The sequence below is a fragment of the Meleagris gallopavo genome, chromosome 1, assembly GCF_905368555.1.
Source record: "Meleagris gallopavo chromosome 1, MGAL_WU_HG_1.1, whole genome shotgun sequence".
Taxonomy (NCBI): Eukaryota; Metazoa; Chordata; class Aves; order Galliformes; family Phasianidae; genus Meleagris; species Meleagris gallopavo.
In genome coordinates, this window is record NC_139404.1 from 28,013,381 (window position 1) to 28,028,478 (window position 15,098).

Genomic DNA, 15,098 nt, shown 5'->3' on the forward strand with positions numbered 1-15,098 from the left:
GTACCAATGAGAGCTGGGAGCAGGAGGGATGAGGGGGACACCAAGCTTGGCAGAAAAGCACCTGGGGGTCCTGGCAGGCACGAGGAACATCAGCTAGCAATGTGCCTTTTCTACAAAAAGGGTCAAATGCATCCAGGACAGCATTAGGAAAAATACTGCCAGCTTGAGGAAGGTTATTCACCCCTTTTGCTCAGCATCTGGAGTGCTAGGTCCAGCTCTGGATTCCCCAGTGAAAAAGAGATGTGAACATATGGGAGTAAGTTCAGAAAAGGGCCTTAAACTGATAAAAGGTTGAGAACTTCTAGCATAGAGGGAGATTCTGAGAGAGGTAGGGGTGTAAAGCCCAGAGAAGTCTCAGGAGATCGTATCTGTGCTTATAAGTACCTGATGAAGGAGGTAAGGAAGATGGAGTCCAGATGACTCACAGCAGTGGCCAGTGAAAGGACAAGGAGTAGTGAGCACAAAATAAAATGGAGTCAACACTACTCTGGTACTGATCGTGGCACCTTGCTCCACTCTCAAATTCTGGACAAGACGTATCTTAACCTTAAAATAAAGAATCTAATGTTATCTCCATGGCAGTAGGCACTCTTCTGAGGTTTAAAAAGAGAGTGCTTGCTCTATTCTTAGAGATAAGTAAGTGAATATAGCAAAGGAAGAAAGATAAAACAGAAATAAAATAAACATAATTAATACAAAGAACAGAAGTAAACCATGCTGAACTTTGACTTCCTCTTCAGACAGCCCTCCTACTCTGCATTACTAGGTCCTGCACAGAAGTGATAAAACCAAATAATCCTGTCAGCATCTTCACTTGGGAAACCATTCTGGTAAGTTCTAAGGTATCAGTTTAATAGCATTCACATTATCCACAGAGGATTATAACCTCCTGTTGCAAAGGGAATGAACTCTCTCTAATTGTTTTTTTCCATGGCTAATGATTACATTCTGTGTGTCTGTGACACATTGAAGTGTAATAGCCCTTGAGAGGAAGCTGCTTTATATGCATGAGAGAATATATATATACATATATATAATGTATATATTTGCATATAGCTCAGACACTCACACATATAAACACATTATTTTTTATGCTATATATTATACAATGGGATCTCAGTAGCACCCATAGGAAGACTAGCAAATTTTTGCAAATTTGATTTATTTGTTTTTTAAATTGGATCCAGGGAGACCACACAAATTTATTGGTACCATTTGTACAGCAAGCCCTCAATGAGGTACATATGTTTTCCAAAATTAGCCCTAAGACCTGCAGATTGGAATCTTAATTCCTGCTCTATAAGGAAAAATCACTGAATTAAAGGCTGTGCTACTGCCATTATATAGGAATTAATTTCAGAAGATAATCTATGGAAAACATGGTGCAAAAGAAAGAAGGGTGAGGAAAAAGAAGCAGCCTTCCCTAAGGCAATATTCTGTTCTACTTCTATCATTAGTACAGCACATTAGGAAGTTTTTTCCTGCTATTGTATTCCCTGTCTGTTGCTCTCCACTGATTATCTATCTGACTCTGGTTAATTGCAACATTAGCAGAATGGAGAGCTTTTACTTTGTGTATGGCAGCTGAGGATTACTTACAAAGAGTTTTTAACCAATGACTCATTTTTGTGTAGCTTTCACAGTGAGTGGGCTGTCAGGAAAAAAAAGGGTATCACTGACTCCAGAAAGATCATCCTAGCATGTTTGGGCTCTTTGGCAGGGCAGAGGCAGAAGGAATTGTTAGTGTCCTGCATCAGAAGTATGAGCTGCTAATGCAGAAGGAGCTTCTCCTTTGCAATGATATTGCTGTAATTTTCAATGATGGGTGGAAACAATGATTTCTCTATAGATCTGCTTGGGTTGTTTAACTGCACTAATCATAAAATAGCATGAAAAAGCTGTTACAATCCTAAAGAACCTTTCACGTTTGCCCTAGGAGCAGCTGCTAGTATCTGACATCAGCAGAAAGCCTGCACAAAGAATGGTGTCCTTCAGGCAGCCTGTACTCATTCTGATCTCTCTCCTGGCAGTTTCAGAGCTGAGTATTTATGCTGAGCATATGCTTCTCCTCTCACCTCGCCCCGTGAGTTACCACCCTCTCTGAGCAGAAATTTTGTTAAGTATTATCAAAGGGCTACCAGTATCAATCATTATGAATGCTCTGGTGGTCCACAAGGTCTCAGGCCAAAGCAGTGTCACAAACACTCAGATCAGAATTCTGGCATTTGGCCGTGCCATAAATGGACCAAGAGTTTCCAGTGCTCTTCTCAGAAGCAAGGGGCCTGCTCGTCAAACAGCTGCACGTCCGTCCTCAGGGAGCAATGAGCTACCAGGCCCTACATTTAGGCACTGGTGAAGGAATGCAACCCGAAGTGGAACATGAAGGAAAAAAAAAAGAAAAGAAAAGAAAAAGGTGAGTGTACACAAGTGTGTGTGTTTCAGGCCAAACGGATGGGAAAATGGCAGTTTTCTACAATAATGAAATGCAACAACACAAAGCAAGCAAATAGGGCATCTGTAGAAAGCCAGTATTTGTACTTTGTATAGCTCTACATTCAATAGATGAAACCACCTACGTGATTAGCATTTTACATATGAGTAAAAGCACCTTTAACAAATTATGTATCACTTAATAGATTCATAAAAAGCGTGGAAATTTGCTCTGAGCCAGACTGGAACACTTTACAATAATCTTTATGCATTTTTAATGTATGCTATTCTCTACTTTTCTATATAAAGTTCAAAATTTTTCTATTTTAATTTAAATCTTTCATTTTAAAGAAGGCAAGCACAAAAACAAAACAAAACAAAAACAAAACAAAAAAAGCATAATACTTGCTGCTTTGGGTTACAGGTCTTCTACACCATAACCTGTTTCCTTAAAAAAGGATAAAAATTTCATGTTCATAATTTGACATCAGCTTGTCTTAAGACAAACTTCTCAAGAAAAATTCTAATAAAATTGTGATGAATTTTTCTTGCAAAGCTTCCAAATCCAAGTGAAAGTGGGTTTAGGAAAAACACTTTAATAGTTTGATTACCCCTAGATTCAGGCCCAATTCAAGGACATTGTGCTCATATTTCACTTTGGAGGTTCATGGTCTACCCAAAATTTGTTACTTCAGCTCTAGAACTCGATCAGGAGAGTAAATCTGAAAAGTGCACGAAAGCTACACTCCTGATACAAGTTGTAATAAAAGTGTATTCTCACCCCTTGTGTAGTAAAACAAGATTCTGTGGAATATTACTTCCTCATGGAGCTTCTCAAGAATCTTCTCTGGCATCTATAATGTCACAAAGGCTGCTAAGCAGAGTGAGAACTGTTTTCATCATCCATCATACAGAAAAGAGTTTTAGAGATAAAATTGTCTAATGAACAGACTGAAGATCCAGTGCAAAGAAAAACTGGAAGGCCTTTAAGCAAGAAAAAAAATGCAGGTGCCATCAGAAAGGCCTACCCTACAATGCTTTAAGCATTATTAGGTATTACAGCATCTCCCTCTCTCCCTTTCCACTACTGAGAGTAAAACAGAGTTTAAGTATCTAGCCCCAACAGAGGATACAAATTGAAACATTCACTGGGAGTAAATATCTGGACTCATCTTGGTATGACTGCTCTGGCAGATGTATATATCTGCAGTACTGACTGCAAATTCTTGAAATTCTGTCTGTACATGCACGTGCATCATAGATGCTAAGAAAGACTGTGATTTGGCTTTCCAGCACTAAAATGCAAAGTTTTCCTGTTTGCCATAATATGCATCTTTATCAATTCTCATTCTCCTCAAGCATTCACTAGCATCTCCACGTTAGGAGAAAGGACAGTGAACAGCAAAGTACCACTGTTTAATAGACACAGCCCCTGATCTTCCCTATCAAGTTGCAAACTTTCATAAATATATCTGCAGCACGTGTACCACAGTCACAACTCAAGGACAAACCAGAAAATAAATCATAACTATAACATCTATAAGTAGACGCTCTCCTCTACTCAGGTTGGTTAGTGCAAAGTATTACCTGACCCTGACTAACAACTTGCAAAACTGATTGCCAGGGTGAAGGTTTGTAAACGCGGAATCACATGGGTTGGAAGGGACCTCAAGAGACCATCACCATCAAGAGTTCAACACCTCTGTTAAAGCAGGTTCCCTACAATAGGTCACACAGGTAGGCATCCAAACAGGTTTTGAATATCTCCATAGAAGGAGACTCTGCCACCTTTCTGGGTAACCTGTTCCAGTGCTCTGCCACACTTACTGCAAAAAAGTTCTGCATGTTATTACAAAACATCCTATGTGCAAGTTTTAGGCCATTACTCCCTGTCCTATTCCTACACACAACTGAGGAGGGCTTGGCGTCATTCATTTGCCTCCCACCTCACTCTAGATATGTATAAACATTTATCAGATCCCCTCTCAGTCTTCTTTTCCCCAGGCTGAACAGACCCAGGCTACTCAACCTTCCTTTATGTGGAAGATGTTCCAGGCACTTTATCATTTTTCTGGCCCTCTGCTGGACTCCTTCTAGAAGATCTCTGTCTTTTTTGAGCTGAGGAGACCAGGACTGGACACAGTTGTCTAAATATGGCCTCATCAGGGCAGAGTAGAGGGGAGAATCACCTCCCTCCGCCTGCTGGTCACACTTTTTTTTAATGTATCCCAGGATATCATTGGCCTTTTTGGCTACAGGGGCACATTGCTACAAGAGCAACCTGTTGTCCACCAGGACCTCCAGGTCCTTCTCCACAGAGCTCCTCTCCAGCAGATTATCCCCTAACCTGTACTGTTGCATGCAGTTGTTCCTCCCCAGGTGCAAGACTCTACACTTGCTATTGTCAAACTTCATCAGGTTCCCCCCTTCTGAACTCTCCAGTCTGTCCAGATCATGTTGAATGGTAGCACAGCCTTCAGCATGCCAGCTAGTCTTCCCATCTTTGTAACATGAGCAAACATGATGAGGGTGGATTCTATCCCTACATCCAGGTTGTTGATGAAGATGTCGAACAAGATCAGACCCAGCACTAACATTGCTAGTTCCATGCCTTCAATCCGACTCTGCTCCAGTGATGACCACCCTCTGAGCTCTGCTAGTCGGACAGTTTTCAATCCATTTCACCATCCATTCAGCTATCCCACTTTTTCTAAGTTTCATAACAGGAATGTTGTGGCAAATGGTGTCAAACATCTTGCTGAAGTCAAGGTAGACAACATTCACTGCTCTCTCTCTATCTACCCAGACAGTGATGAAATCACAGAAGGCTACAGGGTTGGTCAAGCATGATTTCCCCTTGGTGAATCCATATTGACTACTCCTGATAATCTTCCTCTCTTCCAGTTGCTTGAAGATAGCATCCAGAACAAGTTGTTTCATTGACTTCCCAGGGACAGAAGTGAGCCTGACTGGCCTGTAATTTCGCAGATCCTCCTTCTTGCACTTTTTGCAGACTGGAGTGACATTGGCTATCCTCCTCCAGTCTTCAGGCACCTCTCTCATTTGCCAGAATCTTTCATAGATGCTAGGGAGTGGTTCAGCAATCACCTCTGCCAGTTCTGTCAGCACACATGGGTGCATCCCATTGGGGCCCATGGATTTGTGTGCATTGATTTTGACTAGACTCTTTATGATCAGATCCATCTCAAACAATGGAAAGTCTTCCTTTACACAGACTCTTTCTCTTACCTGCTGGGCCTGGGATTCCTGAGGACTAGTTTTAGCATTAAAGACTGAAGCAAAGGAGGGATTAGAAATCTGCCTTCTCAATGTCCCCTGTTACCAAGGCACCCATTACATTTTCCCTAGTCTTCCTTTTACTGTTGGTATACTCAAAAAAAAACAAAACCTTTCTTGTTATCCTTTACTTTCTTTGCAAGGTTTAATTCCAAGAGGGATTTAGCCTTCCTCATTACATCCCTACAAGCCCTGACAATATTTCTATATTCTTCCAAGGTGAACAGGCCATTTTTCCACATTTCATGGACCTTCTTCTTTCCTTTCAGTTTATCCACGTGTTCCTTGCTCATCCATGCAGGCCTCTTGCCACCTTTCCTCAATTTCTTATTCTTAGCGATGCACCAATCTTGAGCTTGGAAAAAGTGGTGCCAACCAGCTCTCATGTGCCCCTTCATTTCTAATGCTCTAGCCCATGGGATTCTTCCAAGTAGGTCTTTAAGAAGTCAAAGTCAGCTCTCCTGAAATTCAGAGCAGTAATTCTAGCTATTGCTTTGCTTCTTCCACACAAGATCTTGAACTCCACCATCTTGTGATCGCTGCTGATTGTTATACTTATCTGGCACAAAGGGACAACCAGAAGCAGAGAACTGTGAAGACATTTAGTTCTGTCTTTGGCAGCTGGAGAGCAATAATAGAGTGCAAGACACTGTTCTGCAGTCACCTGGAAGCCCACCTAACAAAAATAGCTTCAGTCATCACTCTGTGGTACCCTACATGGTACCTGTAGAGCTGCAAATTACCACATGACGCTGTGCCACAGGATGTGAAAGTGGGTACTGATATATTGGCTGGTCAGTTCACACACACCCAGAAAACAACCACAAAGCCAACATAAAAGTGTAGAAGAGGGATTAGGAAAATGAGGCACGTCAAAAGTGTTCAAGTTCCTGCTAATTGTCATGGCTAATCAGGTGCAAGCTCCAACACTTGTGGGTCATGTCTCACCATCACTGATTGCTGAGCCTGAGCAGCCCACTGTTCAGCGCCCTGGTCTTGGCTTCTACCAATCCTGAACATCATTTTTCCAGTGTATCTACTGCACATCAGTGCTTTTTGCCACTATAAGCCTATACTGCCAATGTTCCAGCCTTCCATTTCTCATGTCTAATTCTAGGTTTTTAATTCCATCCAGTAAATCTTCCTGCTCCCATACCAAGCACCTAGAGCAGATTTTGGCTTTTGACATATTTCTTTCTTCAGAGGGCTTTTCCTCTGAATTAAAGTCTATCACCTCTGACCAAAGCTCCAGTCTGTAATTTCACACTGACTAGCCGCATAACAGCATGACCCCCTTCCTGACCAGCTCTCACATCAGAACTTTCCTCACAAACAGTAAAAAACTGGGGGCAGGAGAAATAAAACTAGTTCTCTTTATCCTGAGCTTGCTGCAAGTCAGAGCATTCCTACAGCACAGTGAAGGAAATCTTGTTTTTGAGACTTTCTGTATTCACCTTTTTCTGTAAACAGCAACATACCAGATGAATAACAGATGAGGTGGGAACATATCCAACAGCTAAGCAGTCAAATAAGTAAATAACAAGGCTCATGCTTGCAAACATCTGTCTGATTGCCATCAAATCCTACCTGCAGAAGGTCAGTCCCCCCTCATGCCTTAACACTGTCTCTCCTCATCAAACTGACCAGCTTTTCTACCTCAGCATCAGACTCCATCTTCATTCCCTAGAGATCCTAGACGTTGAAGTTACATAGTGATTTTCACTCCTATAAGGATCTAGCCTTGAAGGTCTACATAATACTTGGCTGCAGGCAAATGAGTTACACTTAAGACCTCGATTTAAGAGAAAATAAGAGGATTTTCCTGTAAATAAGTGTATATACAGAAATTGCATTTGGAGAACAAAAGCGTCAGGTGTACATCAGCAGCTGTCACACACACCTACTTTCAACATTCCTTCTCTATTCCCTCTCCCCAAAGAGCTCCACTCCATTAACCACTATACAATGTCGCAGCTGTCTGAAAATACATTTCCTGAATATAACAAGCAGATCCATAAAGAAATCAGCTCTAGTGTATATTATTTTCTTCATGGCTGCTTTTCTGTGTGGAACTCTCAGCTTTTAAATTCTGTGTGGACTCTGTGACCTGGAGACAGAGGAGAGATGATAGTGGAGCAGGTCAGCTTTTCTGTTTGTTGCTTTTAAAAAAGTGTTCTAGTTGAACTAATGAATCCATCTGCCTGTGGGTTTTTTTCCCCTCATGGTTGATTGCAAACTCTGATTAAAGTTTCTCCCAGGGCAGGGGCATTTGTCAGAGATCTCTACAGAGTGGGTTCTCTAGTATATGAGCTCCAGCCTTTCCTTCAGTCAGACATTTCAAGATTCTCCATTCTATCCAGCTGTCTGAATTCATTTCATTCACCACTAATTTATCCAAGAAATTCAGAAGTTATTGCTGGCAACAGAGAAACACAGTGGGATTAGTTAGGAAACTGAGCTAAAAATCACTGCAGGACTTTCCTCTTTCCTTCTCCACAGAAGAACATTCAGAGAGGAAGAAACTTGTAAAAATACCCTAAAATATCTGAGGAAAAGATTGAATGTCAATAGAGTATGTTCTTCCCTGTCTATAACTCCATCCATGAACAGCAGTGATTTCTTCCTACAGCACAGGCAGATTGATGGGAACTGCTCCTGCTGCCTCCCCATAGCCCTGCCCATGGGAAGCTCTCCACTGTGGGCAACAACTGCTGGAGCAACCTCAGCTGCTACCACCAACATCAGGCTCTGGAGGCCAGACCCACAGGATCCCACTGCCAATGAACATGTCACCTAAAAACATGCTTTGACCTGGAAAAAATAAGGAGGGCCCTATAAAGCTTCACTTTATCTTCCCTTCTTTTTTGCTGGTCTATGTTACCACAGCTTTGTGTGTGTAGAGAGAGAAGTGGAATTAATTTTTTTGAGAACGAAATCTTTTCTCACTGTAAAAATAGGTCAAGCACAAATCTAAAGGATGTGCCTTCAATACATTTTTTGCCATAAATCTAGCTGGTGTTCCACTGTTTGTTGCTGCAGTGTCTACTAATCTATTCAATCTCTTTATCGCGAGGGATTTCATTACAGACCCATTAGCAGTTACTTATAAGTTTTGGAGTGCTACCTCCATCCAGTGGTGAAACATAAAAAATGCAGCTTTTCTGGAATTTCAATTTTTCAGACTTATTTTTAAACAAGAAATACATTAAGTGCTCATCTTAAAATGTGCAAATATTAACTGGATAACTACATTGAAAGATCATATATGAGATCTAAAAATGCATTCAATCTATTAAAAAAAAAAAACGTGGTATTTGTTGTTATAAAAAAATCTCCACACTAAAAGCTGTGTGTTTTAATTCTCCTCTGTTCTCAAAACTCCCTTTGAAAGCTGATGCTCTTCTGACAACGTAACAGTGTCTGGATACAAGAAAGGAGGGACCCGCCCACCTCCCTCTCTTGTTCCTCCTCCAGTTTCATGCAGCTACATCAATAAGCTCCTCTTGCTAATGTTAAAGCGGAGTGCTTCTGTCAGTTCACATTTTTCAGAGGGAGAACTCCACTATGGAGTGGGCTGGGTTAGACAAGCTAACACAACTTCACCAGTAGAGACATGGTAATTAGTTAAGCTCCAGCTTCACTGCCTTTCTTATGCCATGTTGATTTTAGCTGCCATGGATAGAAAAGAACAAAATGCAGGCAGAGTCGGCTGTCAGTACCTAAAGAAACGCCAGGTTTATTCCTCACTACTGCAGCTCGTGCTTTGTCTTTCAGAGCCAAGATGCTTCAGCTTGACTCTTACCTTGCCCTCCAGAAATACATTCTTGTTTTCCCTTCTCTTCATTTTTGGCACGGCCTCAGCAAATATTTGGTCCCAGATTCTCCTCACAGAGAAGAGAAAAAATGATGCTGTCTGTGTAAGACAACAGGATCTTTATCAAAAAACAGTGTGAAAGGTTAATCAGACAATATATGGCCTGTGCCAGACTCTCAGCAATGTTACACTGACCTGCTTTTTGTTTTGTTTTGCTTTCCCTAATTGCTTTGAAGTATGCCAGTGTCTGGCTGATCTCCAGAAACCAAGAGCAAAGAGACGATGCAACTCTATTTGTAACCCACCTCCTTGGGTAACCCTCAGAGCAGTGCTGGCAGAGCTCAGGGTGGAGATCTTCCTATTCTGAGGATGCTACTGAAGCCTGTACAGGCACATACTACCTACTGTGTATGTGCATAGCTGAAGAAAAGGATTGGGGATAAATCAATTTATCCAACATCATATTTCAGCATTTTAAATCCATGCATGGTCTCTTCTCTTTTGAAGGTATCATAGCTCTGAAGTTGATCAAAAGAGTCAGCAACATAGCTCAGCCTGAGACATTTGACCAAAGGACTCGCCACTGAATGCACAGTTGCTATTTCCATCATCTGCCAGGCAGTACTCTTGATTCCAGGAGGTTCTGAAATGAGTCTAGCCAGAAAGTTCAGGATTGTTTGGATCACCTCCTTGGTCCTACTTTATAACCTTAGCAAACAACCTCATTCATTCAAATGGCCCTCCTACACTGAACATGGCTGGCAAGGCACTAAGAGCAAGTGAAGTTATGTGTGAAAATATGTTTCTAGTCTAGTTTAAAGCTCTCATTAAGCACTTTGGCTTAGTGCCAGAGTACCAAGAATATTTCTCTTTTAGTTGTTGAAGTACTAAAGAAAAAAATAAATTTATATGCAAGGAAATCTACCTTCGTCAGGGAATGTATTAGTTTACAGAAAAAAACAAAGAATTAAGCAACCTTCCTTTTTCTATTATTTCAGATATATTTATTTTAAATAATCCAATTCTTCAAAAAGATATAACTTAAAGAAAAAATTCTCCAAATCCCCAGGACATCCTGGCCAGCTCTATATTCGCATACACCTACCATCCTCGGGCTTCGCTTTCAAGGAATGCATTCAGGCTACATTTTGCTTGTTTTGCTGGCTCTAAAGAAGAGAGAGTCTGAAGGACATCTACGCACCTGCAACAGGAGACTGAGAGTAGTCTCCTCTGCTCAAGAGAAGCTCTGGAAATTCATCAACAGTGCTATTGGAACAAAGTTGCACTTAAGCAGAGGCTCTCACCCCTACCATCCTTATCATCCAAGGAAGAAAAGTAAAATGGCAAAGAGGCAGTCCAGTTATTAATTAATGTTGGATCTACCAGCAAGTGGAGGTAGACCACAAAGTTAGCACGGAGGTGATCTCAGGCTCTAATCCCCTTTCATCTCATTTATTTTTCCCTTTCTCCATTTTTTTAAATCTTTTTTAACAGATGCATTCCATTTGCCATACGGAGGTACCTGCAATCACCTACCTACTTTTCAAGCCTATTCCAGTATCCATAAATGTATACTATTCACTCCTGCAGATGAGACAAAGGCTGACTGCTATATTCAGCTGATTTACCGGTTCCCAAACTTGCTCCCAGGAACTCACAAATCTTCTGGCCCCACCAGCAGCCTACAGTGACTTGAGACTTCTCCTCTGTATTTTACACAGAAGTAACTGGCCAATTTACAATCCTTTAAGAAAAGGCTCTGAACTGCCCAAACTCGCTTATAAGTCATTTACAGCATTAACGACTGACTTAAAAAGACAATAAAAAGCAGGCAACAGCAACCCTGAACGAGCTTCCAGAGAGTCCATCCCCCCTCCCCACAGCTGGCTGTAATACTAAAGCAAACCTTGTTACCTTGTTCCCCGCCTTCCATGTCTGCTCTGACATCACCGTGCTGTTCTGTGCTAAGTACAAGTATTCTGAGCCCTTCCAGTATATCATTAACTACAGGAGCTGATAAACTGACTTCCTTCCTATGCCTAGCCAACTAAATTCTTACAATCACAGCTTGTGATAAAAAACTGGTACTTGAGAAAAAAAAAAAAAATCACTTATTTGAAATTTCTCTGACATATAATTATTGCATTATTGGTAGCTGGAATTTCTCCTCCTCTATTCCAGCATTCCCAGATTAAGACGTATCTCTTTCTTGGGAACTCTGTTCACCACTGATCTTTTTTTTCTCTCAAAACAAAAAGCAACTCTGGACATGTTCAGATTTATTTGGGGCAGAAAGGGGGTAGTGCAAGGACAACAGAGCCCTCTGAACAGCACTCCCCATATGTCAGTTACAGATGGCCATACCTGCACTTATGGGTTCTGCATCCTAGAGGTATAATCTCAGAGTGCAGTTCTAAGTAGAGCTAGTAATTAGAAGACCTGACAGCCATGTGTGATGGTTGTATTCCCCTTTTATTTCATGCTAGCAGCACTATGGCTCAGGCATTGCTGATAGGCAGGCTTAATTGGACACAAACATTGTAAAATTGTACAGTCATACCTTGTCAGGAACTAAGCTGCTTGTCTAAAGATATGAATTCCTATGCAGTGCCAATGCATTGAGAAACTATTAATAAGAAAGGGTCAGGTTAACAGCCTGTATTGCGAGACAGTAAAAAGAAGTTTGACTACAAGTCAATAACTTTTCACTATAAATATTTGTAGCCAGCACAGCCCATTGGGCACAGCAGAGAGCTGCATGGTGATCTCTCCTTGAGCAGGGACTCATCTCAGGCTTGTTCCTTGAGGTTGAGAGATCCCTTATCTGGCATCTGATGTTTCCAGCAAGAAAAGTCACTGTTATATGCAGGCAACATCCATATATATCAAGTTTAAGTGATATTTTCTATACATCAAGCCAGCTTAATTACTAGAAATCTCATAAGTAGTTTTGAAGGTTTATCATCAGTTAACCATAATAGAGTGCTTGACTGCCATCTATATTTGATCATTAATTCTACTTAATCAGTGACTAATAAATTCTTTTTGTTACTCTCATAACCAAAACTTTTTTCAGTAATTCACCATGCAACAGCACAAGGTAAGTGCATATGCACACGTGTGTATGAGCGAGTACAAAAGAAAGGACTATCATCTCAGATGTTCTTGAACAATCCGTAGGCTTCATAAACTAACAAACCTGGACAGATATCTTTTCTGAGAAGCTTTCTTGTCCATTTGCTTGGGTATTCAGAGAGAGTGAAATACATATTCTAAGAGAATTCATATGATGAAGACTTTAGACATACTCTTACTGATATGTCAAGTAACTGAGGAAGCTGCACTTCATCTTAACCATTGGTCTCTGCAAATTAGCTGAAGTAATTTTAGGTAAGCAATAGTTAATTGACCAATCCTGCTCAATGGCACTTTCAACTCCACAAGCCAGGACTGGGTGTCAAATTGACACACCGTACATGTCTGTTCCTCATTTTCTATAGTTGCCTGTACAGTTTCACAGCAAACTGTAAGGAAAGATGAGGAATGTAAATAAGAATCAATTTTTTATACTATTCCTTTAGATATATCAGTCTTAAACTTGTATAATTCAGACTGTACTATTTATGGTAGTCATTTATTGCATAATCTATCCCTCAGAAGAGCAGGCCTAGAAATCCAAATCATAAGAGATGATGAACATGAGTGAAAAAGAAAATTAAACTGAAGTTATTCATTCTAATGAAAAATAACATTAAGTGTGCAGAGTCATGATTTGCTCTGAAAAACTGCAGTACTAAAAGTATTAGGAGTGGCAGAAGGCAGAACTGAAACCTGAATTCACTCAAGGAAGCTGTAAGAAATGGCTATTAGAGATTATTGTATCTGCATAAAGAACATCTTATCAAACAGAGCACGAATGCACCTGCAAGTCTATTCTTACTAGAAGCCACGCTAACAAATAGATATTTCTTTTCAGAAAGCAAAAATACCATTAATGAACATCATCATAGTACGGGCTTCAAAGTCTTCGAAGATTAGAATGGTTGTACTAGCTCAAACCTAGGGTCTTCCAAGACTAGTACTCTGTCTACAGCCATTCCAACATGGAAATGCCTAGAAATGTTAGCAAAAGGTGAGAGCATGTTTTGTTTTTCTCTTCTGCTCCAGCAGCTCCAAATATTGTCTGTTCAGGGAGTTCCTGAGCTTAAAGAGGCTTATCTATTTATTAATTCCTGACAGAAATTTCTTCCAAGATTTGCCCAGTTTCACCTTGAATTTGTCTCATATTCTCTCCATGTTATTTCTTTTTTCTTGCAAGTTCTGTGTGTCTATTATCACTTCCATGAAGAACTGCTAACTTTCTTCATTTCGTAGAAACTGGCTGGTCCTTGTAACTCATGGGTGTTCAACATTTTGGTTTGCCTGAGCCACACCAATTGTACACATAGGTTGCTCTGAAAGTAATGCCTCCTAACTATTTCCATGGAAACAATCACTGATAAAAAAAGCACAATAAAACTGTTTGATAGAGAAAATTCTCAGCTATAAAACACTATTTTTCAACATAGGCACCACAATTAGCTCTGCATTTTCACCAGCGATGAACAAGAGCCTGCATGCCATCCTTGCCAGAACCTGTACCAGCCAGAGGTGACCCACTGTTGCTGTCACCACTGCTGAAATGCACCACCCCTCACCTCACTGTGCTCACATCCACTGTTTGGTCCCCATAAACATTCAGCAAACATCAACAAGAATCCTCATCAAGTGAAAAAAAAAAAAGTTTCCATAAAATTTGTCCACAATTACACATGTCTCAAGTGGTAAATTTTGCACTTTATTCTTTCAAAATTTTACTATTGGTTTCAGTATACTACTGTTTCATAGAGACCAATAGATCAACTGAGAAAATATGTCAGGTTTTATTCCCTGGGACATTACTCTATTCACAAGAGGTTAATTTTTCACAGAGTTAAAATATTGACTAATATTGCTAATTTACTTATATAAGAAATGGCTGTGAAAAGCTTCCTATTACAGCTGTTCTTTTTAATGTTTCCAGTGCAATCAGAATTTTGAAATGTTTGTTTTTTGTGCCTTAAAATTGGTCATTAGAATGTTTCCAGCAAGAAGAAACACAATCTTCACACGAAGACTGGTACATCAGTGGATTTCTGAAGAACAAGAAGCTTTCCAAGGCAGAATAATCTCCTAGTCACTACTTTGGGGATATGGCTGCTGGCTGTTTTTTGAGATTTGAAATGGAGTAAAACCTTCAAGTGTATTCATGCCTTCTGGAATGTGATGGGTAAATAACATATATTCTGAATCTATTTTTATTTATTTGCCTTGAAATATACTGTTTAGCTTACAAAAAATACAGTAAAGAATGGCTTGTTGCTTATTTCACAGGGAAGCACTGCTGTGAGATGTAGTATCCGTGTTGCCCTCAGCCTTCACGGATCGCAAGTAAACAAATTTATGGGATTGTTAGAATAGACTGTGGTTCTCATGAGGTGTGACAGTTGTTATTTCATAGTATTTAAGTCAGTATGAA